The 17,384-nt window shown below is 40.2% G+C and overlaps 1 protein-coding gene across 1 annotated transcript in view; it reads left to right on the top strand.

The window, feature by feature from the left end:
- Window positions 1-15,184, top strand: part of PLD6 (phospholipase D family member 6) — a 59,731-nt gene extending 44,547 nt beyond the window's left edge. Inside the window, exons 3-5 of the transcript XR_013217986.1 lie at window positions 10,919-11,107; window positions 13,955-14,103; window positions 14,320-15,184. The gene's annotated coding sequence lies outside the window, so the exon portion shown is untranslated. The remainder of the gene's footprint in view (window positions 1-10,918; window positions 11,108-13,954; window positions 14,104-14,319) is intronic.
- Window positions 15,185-17,384: the final 2,200 nt, after the last annotated feature.

Genomic DNA, 17,384 nt, shown 5'->3' with positions numbered 1-17,384 from the left:
AACTACTCCGTCCGTAGGAGGACACAAGGTGTTAATTCACCACATTGTCTCCCTGAAGACTGCCCTCAAGCTGCGGCTCATTAATTAGCTCCTTCGGGTGGAGTCAGTCTGACAAATGAGAGGTACTGTTCAGAGTGGAGATTTATCTGGACCTCTGATAGATTGCTCTTTTGCTTAAAAGTGTAGGCCTGGTCTCTTGTTTAGCACCTTCAAGCATGGCCTAGTCTTTCTGTGCATCATATCAAGTGCCTCCGTGCATAATACTGCTTTTATGCATCATATGGAGGGTCTCTGCATGATACTGAATCATAGTACATCTATGCAACATATTGAGTGCCTCTGGGTTATCATACGGCATCATATTGCTTTATAGTTCCTATATGCATCATAGCGCTTCATAGTTACTTCGTGTATCATATTGCATCATATTGCTTCATGGTTCCTTTATGCACCAGAGTGCTTCATATTGCCTTTCTGCATCATATATTGCATCTCTGTTCCTATATGCATCATAGTGCTCATATTGCCTTTGTGTATCATATTGCTTCATGGTTCCTATATGCATCATAACGCTTCATATTGCCTCTGTGCATTAGATTACAGCATATTGCTTCATGGTTCCTATACACATAGCGCTTCATAACGCCTTTGTGCATTATATTACAGCATATTGCTTCATGGTTCCTATACGCATTATAGTGCTTCATATTGCCTCTGTGCATTATATTACAGCATATTGCTTCATGGTTCCTATACGCATCATAGCGCTTCATATTGCCTCTGTGCATTAGATTACAGCATATTGCTTCATGGTTCCTATACGCATCATAGCACTTCATATTGCCTCTGTGCATTAGATTACAGCATATTGCTTCATGGTTCCTATACGCATCATAGCGCTTCATATACCTTTGTGCATTATATTACAGTATATTGCTTCATGGTTCCTATACGCATCATAGCGCTTCATATTGCCTTTGTGCATTAGATTACAGCATATTGCTTCATGTTTCCTATACGCATCATAGCGCTTCATAGTGACTTTGTGTATTATATTACAGCATATTGCTTCATTGTTCCTATATGCACCATAGTGCTTCATATTGCCTTTGTGCATTATATTACAGCATATTACTACTTTGTTCCTATATGCACCATTGTGCTTTATAGTTACTTCATGCATCATATTGCTTCATAGTTCCTATATGCATTATAGTGCTTCATTGTTCCTATATGCACCATAGCGCTTCATAGTTACTTCATGCATCATACTGCTTCATTATTCCTATATGCATCGTATTGCTTCATTGTTCGTGTATGCATCATAGTGCTTCAGATTGCCTTTGTGCATCATATTTCTTCATAGTTGCTATATGCATTATAGCGCTTCATAGTGACTTTGCATCATATTGCATCGTATTGAATCAGATTACTTAATAGTGCCTTTGGACATCATATTGCATTATATTGCTTCATAGTTCCTATATGCATCATTTTGCATCATAAGGTTTCGGTGCCCTGTGCCTCAGGGGGTATCATTAGTGTGTCAGGCTTGGTGCTTTTTTCGCCTCTGGCGGTGAACCACTGGGTTAGACCTTCTGTCTTGTGCCTTGTGTGGCTGCACATTGTATCATCGGCCTACCACTTCACATTTTGTCTTGGGCTGCATCTGGATATGGAGTCCTTGTGTTTTTGGACCCAGATCCAGCTTCTGTTACTTCATTCTTTACAACAGGGCTTAGTCAAGCAAACAAATATGCTTGAATTGTCTTAGTAGAATTTGCATTTCTTCTGTTTGGAACAGATCTGTCAGGTAGATTCTACCTTGAGTGCTAAAGTCAAGTCTATTACATAATTAGCTTTAAAAGATGACATGTCATTTTGGTACATCCTATAATCCTATAAAAGGACATACTACTGTCCTGGGAATGGGAAAAATCCCACGAGTTGAAAGGAAGGATTCCTTCCTCCTTGGAATGATTTGCCCTAAAATATTAGGACCATCTACAATTTGCATAGTTTTGGGCACTCCCTCAAAACACATTTGTTCAGAGCGGCCTATCACGTTCCCTAATCAGTCATTTTGTGTTTGTGTGTGTGTGTAGCCCATTCACTATCTCCATCTATCCCCCACCCCCTAAAGATGGCTGTGCCATCATTGTTATACAACATTAATACAGTACACACTTGTACATTGTATCTTCCCCGCCTCATTGTAGATTGAACTCTCACGAGCAGGGTCGTTTTATTTTGCTTTAATTATTATATGGTGGTTACTTATGACTGTTGCGTTTGAAACTGTCAAGCTGTAAAGCTCTGCGGAATATGTTGACTTTATATAAAGTTTATTGTTGTTGTTATTATTGATCCTTCCCAAACTCTACATTCGGCATTCAGACAGATTCTTGTCCCATAAGTCTGTTGCGCTTTGTTTACCAGGGACATCAGCACTGCCTTCTGTACCTTGTGGTGAAGTAGAAGTACTGTCGTGTGGCAGAGGATCTCATACTCGCGGCTCTTACAGCAGTCACGGCTCCTAAGATAAATGAAACTGGATCCAGGGCTCTTAATGTTAAGACCCCATAGTCTCACTGCCTCACAGTAGATAATCTCCCTCCGTAATGGGGAAGAAACCTACCTTTTCTCTAGCCATGGAATATGGTTACTCCCACAATGGCAGTCTGGGTGTATAAAGATCCCTGAGAAGATTGCCTCTTGGGATATGTATGGGCGTATATGCGTATATGGACAAATAGTCGACATACTTATAATGTCTGGACTAATGACTCGTATAAATGCAGTTTCGAATAATTTCAAGTGTCGGAAGATTTTTAATAGCACCACCACCTTCATCGATTCAGAGTCCAGACTCCCTTTGTCTAACATCAAGGAAAACAGGAGTGATGATCCACGTTTCTCTTTCAGCGCTTCTAATAGAAGCCCAGCATTGGTAATGGCAGGAGATAGTACCTGCCGGATGGTGTATCCCTTAGTTTCAATAATATCCAACCCTTACTTGGGATTAGACATCTAAGGATTTAGAATAGACGTGATCTCCTGGATGAGTAATGTGTGTACATCCCAATGCTCTGCCATTATCCATGTACTAACTGTTATTGGTTTGATCTTTCCGCAGTCCAGGGCCTCTGTCCTGCAGGTCTCCTTCTAGTACGGTAAGTTGGTCGGTAACCAAGACTTAACCTGAGCCCAGAAGGACCGATGAAGGAACAGTCCTGGGTTATAAGCACATGCAGCTTATTATTGGTTGGTACAGTCCTCATTGTGTGGTGGCTGTGACTTTCACTATATTTTGCTGGGCATTAAGGTTTTCTAACCCTATTCTGGGGCTGCGATGTCTATAAGTATCTATCACAATAAATAACTTGCTGTGGTTCATTATTGGTATTGGAGTACAATGGGTGAATTTCCCTCTCTGTTTCTGATGCTTATTTTGTTTACCACATTCATACTGAAATTGGCCATTATAGATGTATACCAGGCACTCACTACGGTGATTTTCTTTGCGGATCTCTTTAGATATCTATGGTTTTCTGATCTTTCATATCATTTATACATCTAGTCTGGTTTTAGCCTGGGACTTTGATTCCTGGGCTTCTGTACCCACCCTGGGAGAGTTTCTTTGGTATTCTCCATTGTGCTGTCCTGAGGGACGTAATGGAAAAAGGGAATTAGACCTACCGGTAATTCGGTTTCCAGGTAGTCCCTCAGGACAGCACCCTTAGTTCCCTCCCTTATGTTTCTCTTTTTAGGCTTCTACCGGATTAATCTACCGGCAGATCGTTTGTCCTTTGAGTCACCATGGCTCAAAATTAAGATGAAGCCGTTAAATGGATTATAACACATGTGTTTGTAAGGGCATGTTTAGACCATTTATTTCCATCCTTCTGTGGTACTTTGAAAAAACACTGGAGGGTGGAGGTGGGAGGGTCCTTTTAACCTCTCTATGATCCTGTCCCGCTATAGGTCAAAGGAAGGACATCCTCCATTGTGCTGTCCTGAGGGACTACCTGGAAACCGAATTACCGGTAGGTCTAATTCCCTTTTTTTGCCTCGTTTTTTTCTTTTCTTACGGTGTTTACTGAAGGGGTTAACTAGTGGGGCAGTATTATAGGTTGGGTCGTTACGGACGCGGCGATACTAAATATGTGTACTTTTATTGTTTTTTTTATTTTATTTAGCAAAAGAAATGTATTTATGGGAATAATATATTTTTTTTTTTTCCTTTATTTAGGATATTTTTTTTATTTATTTTTTTACACATGTGGGGAATTTTTTTTTAACTTTTTTTTACTTTGTCCCAGGGGGGGGGACATCACAGATCATTGATCTGGCAGTGTGCACAGCACTCTGCCAGATCTGCGATCTGCTGTGCAGGGCTGCAGGCTTACCAAGTGTCTGCTCTGAGCAGACGCTCGGTAAGCCACCTCCTTCCCTGCAGGACCCGGATGCCGCGGCCATCTTGGATCCGGGACCTGCGGCGAGGAGGGAGGTAGGAGACCCTCGGAGCAACGCGATCACATCGCGTTGCTCCGGGGGTCTCAGGGAAGCCCGCAGGGAGCCCCCTCCCTGCGCGATGCTTCCCTATACCGCCGGTACACCGCGATCATGTTTGATCGCGGTGTGCCGGGGGTTAATGTGCCGGGGGCGGTCCGTGACCGCTCCTGGCACATAGTGCCGGATGTCAGCTGCGATATGCAGCTGACACTCGGCCGCGATCGGCCGCGCTCCCCCCGTGAGCGCGGCCGATCGCGTATGACGTACTATCCCGTCGGTGGTCATACGGGCCCACCCCACCTCGACGGAATAGTACGTCTGATGTCAGGAAGGGGTTAAAAACTAAAAGGTTTTTTTTAAATAGTGTTTTTTAAAAACTAAAAGGTTTTTAAAAACTAAAAGGTTTTTAAAGGTTTTTAAAAACTAAAAGGTTTTTAAAAACTAAAAGGTTTTTTTTAAATAGTGTTTTTTTTAAATAGTGTTTTTTTAAAAACTAAAAGGTTTTTTAAAACTAAGGTTTTTTTTAAATAGTGTTTTTTAAAAACTAAGGTTTTTAAAAACTAAAAGGTTTTTAAAAACTAAGGTTTTTTTATAGTGTTTTTTAAAAACTAAAAGGTTTTTTTTAAATAGTGGTTTTTAAAAACAAAGGTTTTTAAAAACTAAAAGGTTTTTTTTAAATAGTGTTTTTTAAAAACTAAAAGGTTTTTTAACCCCTTAAGCCCGTATGACGTACTATACCGTCGAGGTGGGGTGGGCCTTAATTCCCGGTGACGGGATAGTACGTCATACGCGATCGGCCGCGCTCACGGGGGGAGCGCGGCCGATCGCGGCCGGGTGTCGGCTGCATATCGCAGCTGACATCCGGCACTATGTGCCAGGAGCGGTCACGGACCGCCCCCGGCACATTAACCCCCGGCACACCGCGATCAAACATGATCGCGGTGTACCGGCGGTACAGGGAAGCATCGCGCAGGGAGGGGGCTCCCTGCATGCTTCCCTGAGACGATCGGTACAAGGTGATGTACTCACCTCGTACCGAACGTCTTCTCCCTGCAGGCCCCGGATCCAAAATGGCCGAGGGGCTGTATCCGGGTCCTGCAGGGAGCACTTCCGGGTCGGAGCAGGCTGCAGATGAAAGCTGCAGCCTGCTCCGATGAAAGTATGATCGCCGATCTGATAGAGTGCTGTGCACACTATCAGATCTGCGATCTGTGATGTCCCCCCTGGGACAAAGTAAAAAAGTTAAAAAAAAAATTTCCACATGTGTAAAAAAAAAAAAAAAAAATTCCTAAATAAATAATAATAAAAAAAAAAATATTATTCCCATAAATACATTTCTTTATCTAAAAAAAACAAACAAAAACAATAAAAGTACACATATTTAGTATCGCCGCGTCCGTAACGACCCAACCTATAAAACTGGCCGACTAGTTAACCCCTTCAGTAAACACCGTAAGAAAAAAAAAAAAAAAAAAACGAGGCAAAAAACAACGCTTTATTACCATACCGCCGAACAAAAAGTGGAATAACACGCGATCAAAAAGACGGATATAAATAACCATGTTACCGCTGAAAACGTCATCTTGTCCCGCAAAAAACGAGCCGCCATACAGCATCATCAGCAAAAAAATAAAAAAGTTATAGTCCTCAGAATAAAGCGATGCCAAAATAATTATTTTTTTCTATAAAATAGTTTTTATCGTATAAAAGCGTCAAAACATAAAAAAATGATATAAATGAGGTATCGCTGTAATCGTACTGACCCGACGAATAAAACTGCTTTATCAATTTTACCAAGCGCAGAACGGTATAAACGCCTCTCCCAAAAGAAATTCATGAATAGCTGGTTTTTGGTTATTCTGCCTCACAAAAATCGGAATAAAAAGTGATAAAAAATGGTCACGTGTCCGAAAATGTTACCAATAAAAACGTCAACTCGTCCCGCAAAAAACAAGACCTCACATGACTGTGGACCAAAATGTGGAAAAATTAGGTCTCAAAATGTGGAGACGCAAAAACTTTTTTGCTATAAAAAGCGTCTTTTAGTCTGGTTTCACACTTGCGTTTTTATCTGCATGCGTTTTTTAAAAAAACCGCATGTGTGAAAAAATGCATGTAAACGCGGTAAAACGCATGCGTTTTTATAGAAAAAAACCCTAACCCTACCCCTACCCCTAACCTGAAATACGTGGCACTGAAATACGTGGCACTGAAATATACGTTTATATACGTATATACGTATTTAAGTGCCACGTATTTGCGTGCCACGTATTTGCGTGCCACGTATTTGCGTGCCACGTATTTGCGTTCCACGTATTTGCGTGCCACGTATTTGCGTGCCACGTATTTACGTGCCACGTATTTACGTGCCACGTATTTACGTGCCACGTATTTACGTGCCACGTATTTACGTGCCACGTATTTTTCAGTGCCTGAAATACGTGGCACTGAAATATCGTGGCACTGAAATATCGTGGCACTGAAGTATTTACGTGCCACGTATTTTTCAGTGCCTGAAATACGTGGCACTGAAATATCGTGGCACTGAAATACGTGGCACTGAAATACGTGGCACTTAAATACGTGGCACTTAAATACGTGGCTCTTAAATACGTGGCACTTATATACGTGGCACTTATGACTGTCAGAAAATGTTCAGTAAACGGTTAGGGGTAGGGTTTCAGGTAGAATTGGGGAGTTTCCACTGTTCAGGCACATCAGGGGCTCTCCAAACGCGACATGGCGTCCAATCTCAATTCCAGCCAATTCTGCGTTGAAAAAGTAAAACAGTGCTCCTTCCGAGCTCTCCCGTGCGTCCAAAAAGGGGTTTACCCCAACATATGGGTTATCAGCGTACTAGGGAAAAATTGAACAACAACTTCTGGGATCCAAGTTCTCTTGTTATCCTTGGGAAAATAAAAATTTGGGGGGCTAAAAATCATTTTTGTGGGAAAAAAAAAGTTTTATTTTCACGGCTCTGCGTTGTAAACTGTAGTGAAACACTTGGGGGTTCAAAGTTCTCACAACACATCTAGATAAGTTCCTTGGGAGGTCTAGTTTCCAATATGGGGTCACTTGTGGGGGGTTTGTACTATTTGGGTACATCAGGGGCTCTGCAAATGCAACGTGACGCCTGCAGACCAATCCATTTAAGTCTGCATTCCAAATGGCGCTCCTTCCCTTCCGAGCTCTGTCATGCGCCCAAACAGTGGTTCCCCCCCACATAGGGGGTATCAGCGTACTCCAGACAAATTGGACAACAACTTTTGGGGTCCAATTTATCCTGATACCCTTGTGAAAATACAAAACTGGGGGCTAAAAAATCATTTTTGTGAAAAAAAAAAATAATTTTTATTTTCACGGCTCTGCGTTATAAACTGTAGTGAAACACTTGGGGGTTCAAAGCTCTCAAAACACATCTAGATAAGTTCCTTAGGGGGTCTACTTTCCAAAATGGTGTCACTTGTGGGGGTTTTTAATGTTTAGGCACATCAGGGGCTCTCCAAACGCAACATGGCATCCCATCTTAATTCCAGTCAATTTTGCATTGAAAAGTAAAATAGCGCTTCTTCCCTTCTGAGCTCTGCTATGCGCCCAAACAATGGTTTACACCCACATATGGGGTATCGTCGTACTCAGGACAAATTGCACAACAACTTTTGTGGTCTAATTTCTTCTCTTACCCTTGGAGAAATAAAAAAATGGGGGTGAAAAGATCATTTTTGTGAAAAAATATGATTTTTTATTTTTACGGCTCTGCATTATAAACTTCTGTAAAGCACTTGTTGGGTCAAAGTGCTCACCACACATCTAGATAAGTTCCTTAGGGGGTCTACTTTCCAAAATGGTGTCACTTGTTAGGGGTTTCAATGTTTAGGCACATCAGGGGCTCTCCAAACGCAACATGGCGTCCCATCTCAATTCCAGTCAATTTTGCATTGAAAAGTCAAATGGCGCTCCTTTGCTTCCAAGCTCTGCCATGCGCCCAAACTGTGGTTTACCCCCACATATGGGGTATCAGCGTACTCAGGCCAAATTGTACAACAACTTTTGGGGTCTATTTTCTCCTGTTACCCTTGGTAAAATAAAACTAATTGGAGCTGAAATAAATTTTGTGTGAAAAAAAGTTAAATGTTCATTTTTATTTAAACATTCCAAAAATTCCTGTGAAACACCTGAAGGGTTAATAAACTTATTGAAAGTGGTTTTGAGTACCTTGAGGGGTGCAGTTTTTAGAATGGTGTCACACTTGGGTATTTTCTATCATATAGACCCGTCAAAATGACTTCAAATGAGATGTGGTCCCTAAAAAAAATGGTGTTGTAAAAATGAGAAATTGCTGGTCAACTTTTAACCCTTATAACTCCGTCACAAAAAAAAATTTTGGTTCCAAAATTGTGCTGATGTAAAGTAGACATGTGGGAAATGTTATTTATTAAGTATTTTGTGTGACATATGTCTGTGATTTAAGGGCATAAAAATTCAAAGTTGGAAAATTGCGAAATTTTCAAAATTTTCGCCAAATATTCGTTTTTTTCACAAATAAACGCAAGTTATATCGAAGAAATTTTACCACTAACATGAAGTACAATATGTCACGAGAAAACAATGTCAGAATCGCCAAGATCCGTTGAAGCGTTCCAGAGTTATAACCTCATAAAGGGACAGTGGTCAGAATTGTAAAAATTGGCCTGGTCATTAACGTGCAAACCACCCTCGGGGCTTAAGGGGTTAAATAGTGTTTTTTAAAAACTAAGGTTTTTAAAAACTAAAAGGTTTTTTTTAAATAGTGTTTTTTAAAAACTAAAAGGTTTTTTAAATAGTGTTTTTTAAAAACTAAGGTTTTTAAAAACTAAAAGGTTTTTTTTAAGTGTTTTTAAAAATTAAGGTTTTTAAAAACTAAGGTTTTTTTTAGTGGTTTTTTTTTAAAAAAAAACTAAGTTTTTTAAGAAAAGTTTTTTTAAAAAAACTAAAGGTTTTTTAAGAAAATTTAAAAGAAAAAAACTACAGTTTTTTTTTTAAATAAACTAAAAAATGGTTTTGTACATTTTGTTGGAAAAATGAGAACTCGCTGGTCAACTTTTAACCCTTATAACAACCTAAGGCTGGGTTCACACTACGTCTGTGGTGTCCGTTAGACGGAGTACGTTACACCGCAGCATAACATTGTGTAACGCAGTCCGTTAACGCCGCCATTATGTCCTATGTCGGACCACAATGGGTGTGCGCTAGCGATGTGCCGTCATTGAGTGACAGACCCTGGGACGTGGTCTGCACCGTTTCTGCTAGTGCAGATAGAGCATCTGATAGCTCTATCTGCGCTAGCGTGATGACACATCGGCACTTGCGTTAACAGCAGCCCGTTAACGCATGTGTTGAACGGGCTGCTGTTAACGCAATGTGAACCTGGCCTAAGAATAAAAATTTTGTTTCCAAATTTGTGCTGATGTAATTTCCATAATGTTTCATTTTTTTTTTAATAAACGCAAGTCACGTTGACGAAATGTTAGCACTAACATGACGCACAATATGTCACAATGTGCTTAGTTATCGGCTTAGTAATGAGGCTGACACCTTTTCATTACTAAGCCTAGAGCTAGGTGTCAGACAGCTGCTGACACCAAGTCCTACAACTGCATCAGTATGAAAAAGGTGGTGTTGAACCAAGAAATTACATCACAAAACTTTTTTTTTTTAATCTTTTTATTAGCTCTAAAAAGCATCCATTGCTGTACAAAACCACGTGGTTGTTCCACAGCATTTTTACTGCCAAGAGATGCAGAAATTTCTGTAAGCAATCTTCAATGTGCACACATAGCCTTATTGTGGAGAAGACTGGAGGATTTTAGGCCGGCATAGAGAACAAAAATGTCATGGTGTGCTCTGTTAAATTGTGTTGTATCCTTAGTAGTGATGAGCGAATATACTCGTTACTTGAGATTTCTTGCGCCCGCTCGGGGGTCCTCCGTGTTTTTTATTTAGTGCTCGCAGATTTAGTTTTCTTCGCTGCAGCTGGATGATTTACAGCTACTAGTCAGCTTGATTACATGTGGGGATTCCCTAGCAACCAGGCAACCCCCACATGTACTTAGCCTGGCAAATAGCTGTAAATCATTCAGCTGAGGTGATGAAAATGAAATCTACAAGCACTTAAAAAAAATGCTCTGAGGACCCCAGAGCGTGCTCAGAAATCTCGAGTAACAAGTATATTCGCTCATCACTAATCCTTGACTTTTAGGGAAGCATGCCAAATTTGCATTTTTCTGACTTTTTGTCACAGCAACTTTGCATTCTGTTGCTGGGAGGTAGTGGTGTAGGGTGATCTTTGGTGGGCGACATGTTTCTTCAACCATAAGGCTTGTTGACATGTGTATTTTCAGTCCATGTTTGTGTTTTTTTTCAGCATACCATTTGTCCCATCTGATTTATGGACCAGGCTAATGAAAATAACTGGGAAGCAGTTCCTACACCCATCTCGTATATGAAAGATTACGTGGGGCCAGCCACGGCAGCAATATTCATGTTGGAATAATGCAGATTTAATAAAAACAGCAACACTTTTAGCACAGCTATAAAATGGATATGAATGTAGGTGAGGGAATCTTTTTACTTTCATTTATAATGTAAATGGAGCCGTCAGATGGATATATAATAGATAAGATGCTGGACTCGTTTGGGCACATATTTCCTCAAATATCAGCAAAATGAAAGGACAGATAATGTGTCCTCACCTGAGCCAAGCTGCTGGCAAAGCCATCTGGCAGAAACGTACTCTTGTCCCCAAAAATAAACACTCGGCTGAGGTGAGCACACGTGACCAAGCTTAAGTTTATGGCCAGCTTTAATATTAAGGTCATGGTCCTGAGATGATTGTTTTTATAATATGCAGGATTAAAACTGTTCCTCACTTTGCCAATGTCTTGCGTAGTTTGGGGTTGTCCTTACATGACTGATTTAATACTATTAGTCCATAACAGAATAAATTGCCCAAAGGGACACTCAACTAGGAATAAATCAACTTATATCCATAGGGTGCAATTGCCAAGGATAATGAGTGACATAGGCTAAAGCATAATTTTAAAATTAAATCTTTATTACAAAAAATTGTAAAAACAGGGCTAAAAAAAACCTCCAAAGGGAGGGAAGCAAATACAGACACAGGTGGTGCATATAAGCAAGATATTAATAAATATGTACTGATTAACAATAGCAAAAACTGCTGTGTTGAACCTTGAAGCACATAGGGGCACCGCTGTAATAATTTACCATGAAGACCAGACAAAAAAATGTAAATATATATCTGTCCGCAATATACATAGGAAGACAGCAATGTGCTCGTATGTGCTCAACACTGAATGGCTGGACCTACCAAATTGGGTGAAAAACCGCTATGTTCCAATATAAAGTAATGGTATATTACCACTGGACTGGATGATATACCCTATAGCATGTTTTGCATTTATCGGCACCAGTAGGACCACCATTGTCACTGCTTAGTGAGCACTTTTCTCTAGGGGAAACTGTTATCCAGGACATAAGTGCTTACCACCGAGGTGTACTGTGTCTGACGTCCTCCCTCCCGCCCGACGGGCACCGTTTCGCTGATCGCTTCTTCCGGGGGTGTGTACGGTGAGGGGTGTCTACACTAAAGAAGGCCGTACTGGGATGTGATAGGATGCGTCTCCAGTAGTAATGGCGCATGCATCGGGACTAATAGGTTCCCATCGATAAAGTGACTTCCGGGAACTGCCTGTTGGAACGCAGTGGAACGCACCGCAGTCCTATATTAGGCATACCCGGAAGTCATAGGGAATCTGACCCCACGCATGCGCACCTGGAAACTAAGAGGAGATAGAAGAAAAAGCTACGTACGGATGATAGTATAAACAGGACCGCCGCAACAGGGTAAACCTATATAAGCAGACTAAAATTGAGAATGCAAATACATCAGGTGCAATAAACAAGTGCTTCGATATAAAGTGCCCATAGTGTCAAATTTATGTTAATAATTTATATATATATATATATATATATATATATATATATATATATATATAGCAGCCAACATAATTCCAATATTTACATGGGAATTAAATGAGTTCTATACTATTCTCTTATTTAATAATAAATATGAATAATAACTACATAAACTACAATATACACAAAATAAAAAATAATAAAAAATATATGATAGTGATACAGAATAAATAATCAATTACATAGGTGTATAAGAAAATTAATAAAGCTAATCCTATAAAAATATATGGTCTTTAAACCAAACCAATATCAAATATCATGATACATAAACGTGATACCAATGAAATATGATATAATAACTAAATATCACATAAAAACCGACAATACATATATAAATAATATAAGTGGTCCGTACTTTTCTTTTTCTTCATCTCTTGTCTCCAGGTAATAACCTCAAAGAGGAGATAGTCCATAGTCATTTCATATAGCTGAAAGATGTTATGCTATAAATCATGGGCAGAAATATATAGCATCCTATATCCATAATCCCTAATTTCGGACACTTCTGCAAGGAATAAAACAAGGATATTAAAAAACAGATAAAATCACATACAACACATTAAAAAGGAACCCCAAACCTAGGGAAAACCACTAAGAAAACAACCAATTAACCTACAAAAACGCATTAAAGCCCAGATTTTCATTAAGACCCTGTGGGGTCAGAGTGCCCAAGCGGAAAATCCATCTGCTCTCGTATTGGGCCAAGACCTCACCTAAATTGCCCCCCCTAATGCCAAGATCTACCTGATCAATCCCTTGAATTACCAAACCTCTAGGATTACAATTATGGTGGGCCATAAAGTGGCGAGGAAGTGTTTTAAGACTGGAGACATCTTCAACCGTAATGGCCTTTTCAATATCCTTCACGCGTTCTCTAACTCTTATTTTGAGCTCACGTGTAGTGAGCCCAATATATATTAAATTGCACGGGCACTTAGCATAATAAATAACCCCTCGTGAAGAGCATGTGAGATGTTTTTTAATTTCATAGATCCATTCCAGCTGGTAAATGAGGTAGATTTGCGTAAATTTAAACAGGCTTTACAAAAGCCACAGGGGAAGAAACCGTTCTGTAATGTCCTTTTTTTGGAGTGTCGTTTCGGATCATAATGACTGTGGACCAGAATATCTTTAATATTCTGCCCACGTTTAGCTACCATTAACGGGGCTGCCGGGATGACCTCTCGTAAAACTGGGTCGGATTTAAGAATACCCCAGTGTTTCTTTAAAATACTTCTAAGTTCCTCCCACTTGTTGTTATAATTTGAGATAAATCTCACTGGCTCTCCTACCTTCATGTTACTTTTTTTTGTGGGAGCATGGATCAAATTCGTACGAGAAGTATTGTTGATAGCCCTACTATACCCTCGTCTAATTGCCTTTTTACTGTATCCTCTATTAGAGAATCTCAGTGTTAAATCAACAGCCTGATTTTCAAAAGCTTCCTGTTGTGAGCATATTCTTCGAGCCCAAAGAAATTGACCAATCGGGATGCCTCTGATCGTTGAAGGCGGGTGAGCTGATGAATAATGTAACAAGGAATTAGTAAAGGTGGGTTTCCTAAAAGGTCTGTTGTTATAACACCATCTTCAAGGACTCCAATTTGTAGGTCCAAAAAATACAAGTTCCTACCATGCTTATATGTTAAATGAATATTCATGGAATTATCATTGAGTTTATCCATAAGACAATGGAGCTCATCTGCTGTACCCTCCCATAAGAACCATATATCATCGATATAACGCATTCTTGTTTTATTCCTTGCAGAAGTGTCCGAAATTAGGGATTATGGATATAGGATGCTATATATTTCTGCCCATGATTTATAGCATAACATCTTTCAGCTATATGAAATGACTATGGACTATCTCCTCTTTGAGGGTATTACCTGGACACAAGAGATGAAGAAAAAGAAAAATACGGACCACTTATATTATTTATATATGTATTGTCGGTTGTTATGTGATATATTTAGTTATTGTATTAGGTATGCCTAATATAGGACCGCGGTGCGTTCCACTGCGTTCCAACAGGCAGTTCCCGGAAGTCACTTTATCAATGGGAACCTATTAGTCCCGATGCATGCGCCATTACTACTGGAGACGCATCCTATCACATCCCAGTACGGCCTTCTTAAGTAGTGTAGACACCCCTCACCGTACACGCCCCCGGAAGAAGCGATCAGCGAAACGGTGCCCGTCGGGCGGGAGGGAGGCCGTCAGACACAGTACACCTCGGTGGTAAGCACTTATACCCTATAGCATGTTTTGCATTTATCGGCACCAGTAGGACCACCATTGTCACTACTTAGTGAGCACTTTTCTCTAGGGGAAACTGTTATCCAGGACATATCCAGTCCAGTGGTAATATACCATTACTTTATATTGGAACATAGCGGTTTTTCACCCAATTTGGTAGGTCCAGCCATTCAGTGTTGAGCACACACGAGCACATTGCTGTCTTTCTATGTATATTGCGGACAGATATATATTTACATTTTTTTGTCTGGTCTTCATGGTTAATTATTACAGCGGTGCCCCTATGTGCTTCAAGGTTCAACACAGCAGTTTTTGCTATTGTTAATCAGTACATATTTATTAATATCTTCCTTATATGCACCACCTGTGTCTGTATTTGCTTCCCTCCCTTTGGAGGTTTTTTTAGCCCTGTTTTTACAATTTTTTGTAATAAAGATTTAATTTTAAAATTATGCTTTAGCCTATGTCACTCATTATCCTTGGCAATTGCACCCTATGGATATAAGTTGATTTACTTACATGACTGATGTATATGGCCAGACCTGCTTTTACCCTTTGTGTAAAGTGATATTTATGACGGAAATAGCAAGAAGTGAGAAACCTAATATATAAAGCTGTGTGTGTGTGTGTGTGTGTGTGTGTGTGTGTCCGTCCGGGATTGGCATCTGCACCGTCACAGCCACAAAATTTTGCAGTCACACCGTCTGGACCCCGAGAGCATCATAGGCTATGTTGTGAGGCAACATTTTAACCCCACGCGTTCCAATTCACCAAACAATTTTGCCCCTATCTACATAATGGGGAAAAAGTGAAAGGAAAAGTGTTGGAGGCACATTGACAGCTGCCAAATGTGAACAAGGGGGACTTAAAAGAGTGAGAGTGATGGCGCCAAAGAGTATATACCGACAGTTGCTAAGGTGGGGCCCCGACATGGGATACTCACCACACACGGGGATATGAACACACACAAAATGCGCCACACACAACCATGTGCTTGAACACATATACACCAACCTCGCCACATAAAAGTCGAAACACAAAACTTGCCACATGCAAAACTAGGCTCACGCAAAACTTGCACACGCGGAAAGTTTGCCACATGCACAAAAGTTGCAACACATGCAAAAGTTGCCTCACACAAAAACTCGCACATACTCAAAACGCACCACACATAAAACTCGCCATGCGCAAAACTTGCTGCACACAACTTGCTACACTAACCTGTCACATGCAACTCAACACACAAAAATTGCTACACGCATGTCGCTAATATATACTGCCAGGGGGGAGGGCTTCCTGTTGGCTGGGGATTTAACTTACAAATACTGAGGTAAAAATACGGAGCAAATAACGTGTGAATGAGGTCTAATACAGGAGGAGATGACACACACAGATATATACTATATACAGGGGAGATGACACACAGGAGGAGAGGACACAGGTATATACTATATACAGGGGAGATGACACATATATACAGGAGGAGATGACATGCAGCTATATATTATATAAAAGAGGAGATGACAGGTATATAGAGGAGGAGATTACATACAGCAGGTATATACAGGGGAGATGACATGCAGCTATATATTATATAAAAGAGGAGATGACAGGTATATAGAGGAGGAGATTACATACAGCAGGTATATACAGGGGAGATGACATGCAGCTATATATTATATACAGGAGGAGATGACACGTACATATTATATACAGGAGATGACACAGGTACATACTATATACAGGAGGAGATGACACACGTACATATTATATACAGGAGGAGATGACAAACAGGTACATATTATATACAGGAGATGACACACAGGTACATACTATATACAGGAGGAGATGACATGTACATATATACAGGAGGAGATGATACACAGGCACATATTATATACAGGAGGAGATGACAGGTACATACATACTATATACAGGAGGAGATGACACAGGTACATAGTATATACAGGAGGAGATGACACAGGTACATACTATATACAGGAGGAGATGACACACAGGTACATATTATATACAGGAGGAGATGACACACAGGTACATATTATATACAGGAGGAGATGACAGGTACATACATACTATATACAGGAGGAGATGACACACGTACATACTGTATACAGGAGGAGATGACACACGTACATACTATATACAGGAGGAGATGACACAGGTACATATTATATACAGGAGGAGATGACACGTACATACTATATACAGGAGGAGATGACACAGGTACATACTATATAAAGGAGGAAATGACACAGGTGCATATTATATACAGGAGGAGATGACAGGTACATACATACTATATACAGGAGGAGATGACACAGGTACATACTATATACAGGAGGAGATGACACACAGGTACATAGTATATACAGGAGATGACACAGGTACATATTATATACAGGAGGAGATGAGACACGTACATATTATATACAGGAGGAGATGACAAACAGGTACATATTATATACAGGAGATGATACACAGGTACATATTATATACAGGAGGAGATGACAGGTACATACATACTATATACAGGAGGAGATGACACAGGTACAT

This window comes from Ranitomeya variabilis, chromosome 7 (genome assembly GCF_051348905.1).
Source record: "Ranitomeya variabilis isolate aRanVar5 chromosome 7, aRanVar5.hap1, whole genome shotgun sequence".
Classification (NCBI taxonomy): Eukaryota; Metazoa; Chordata; class Amphibia; order Anura; family Dendrobatidae; genus Ranitomeya; species Ranitomeya variabilis.
This window is presented reverse-complemented; position numbering and strand designations above follow the sequence as displayed.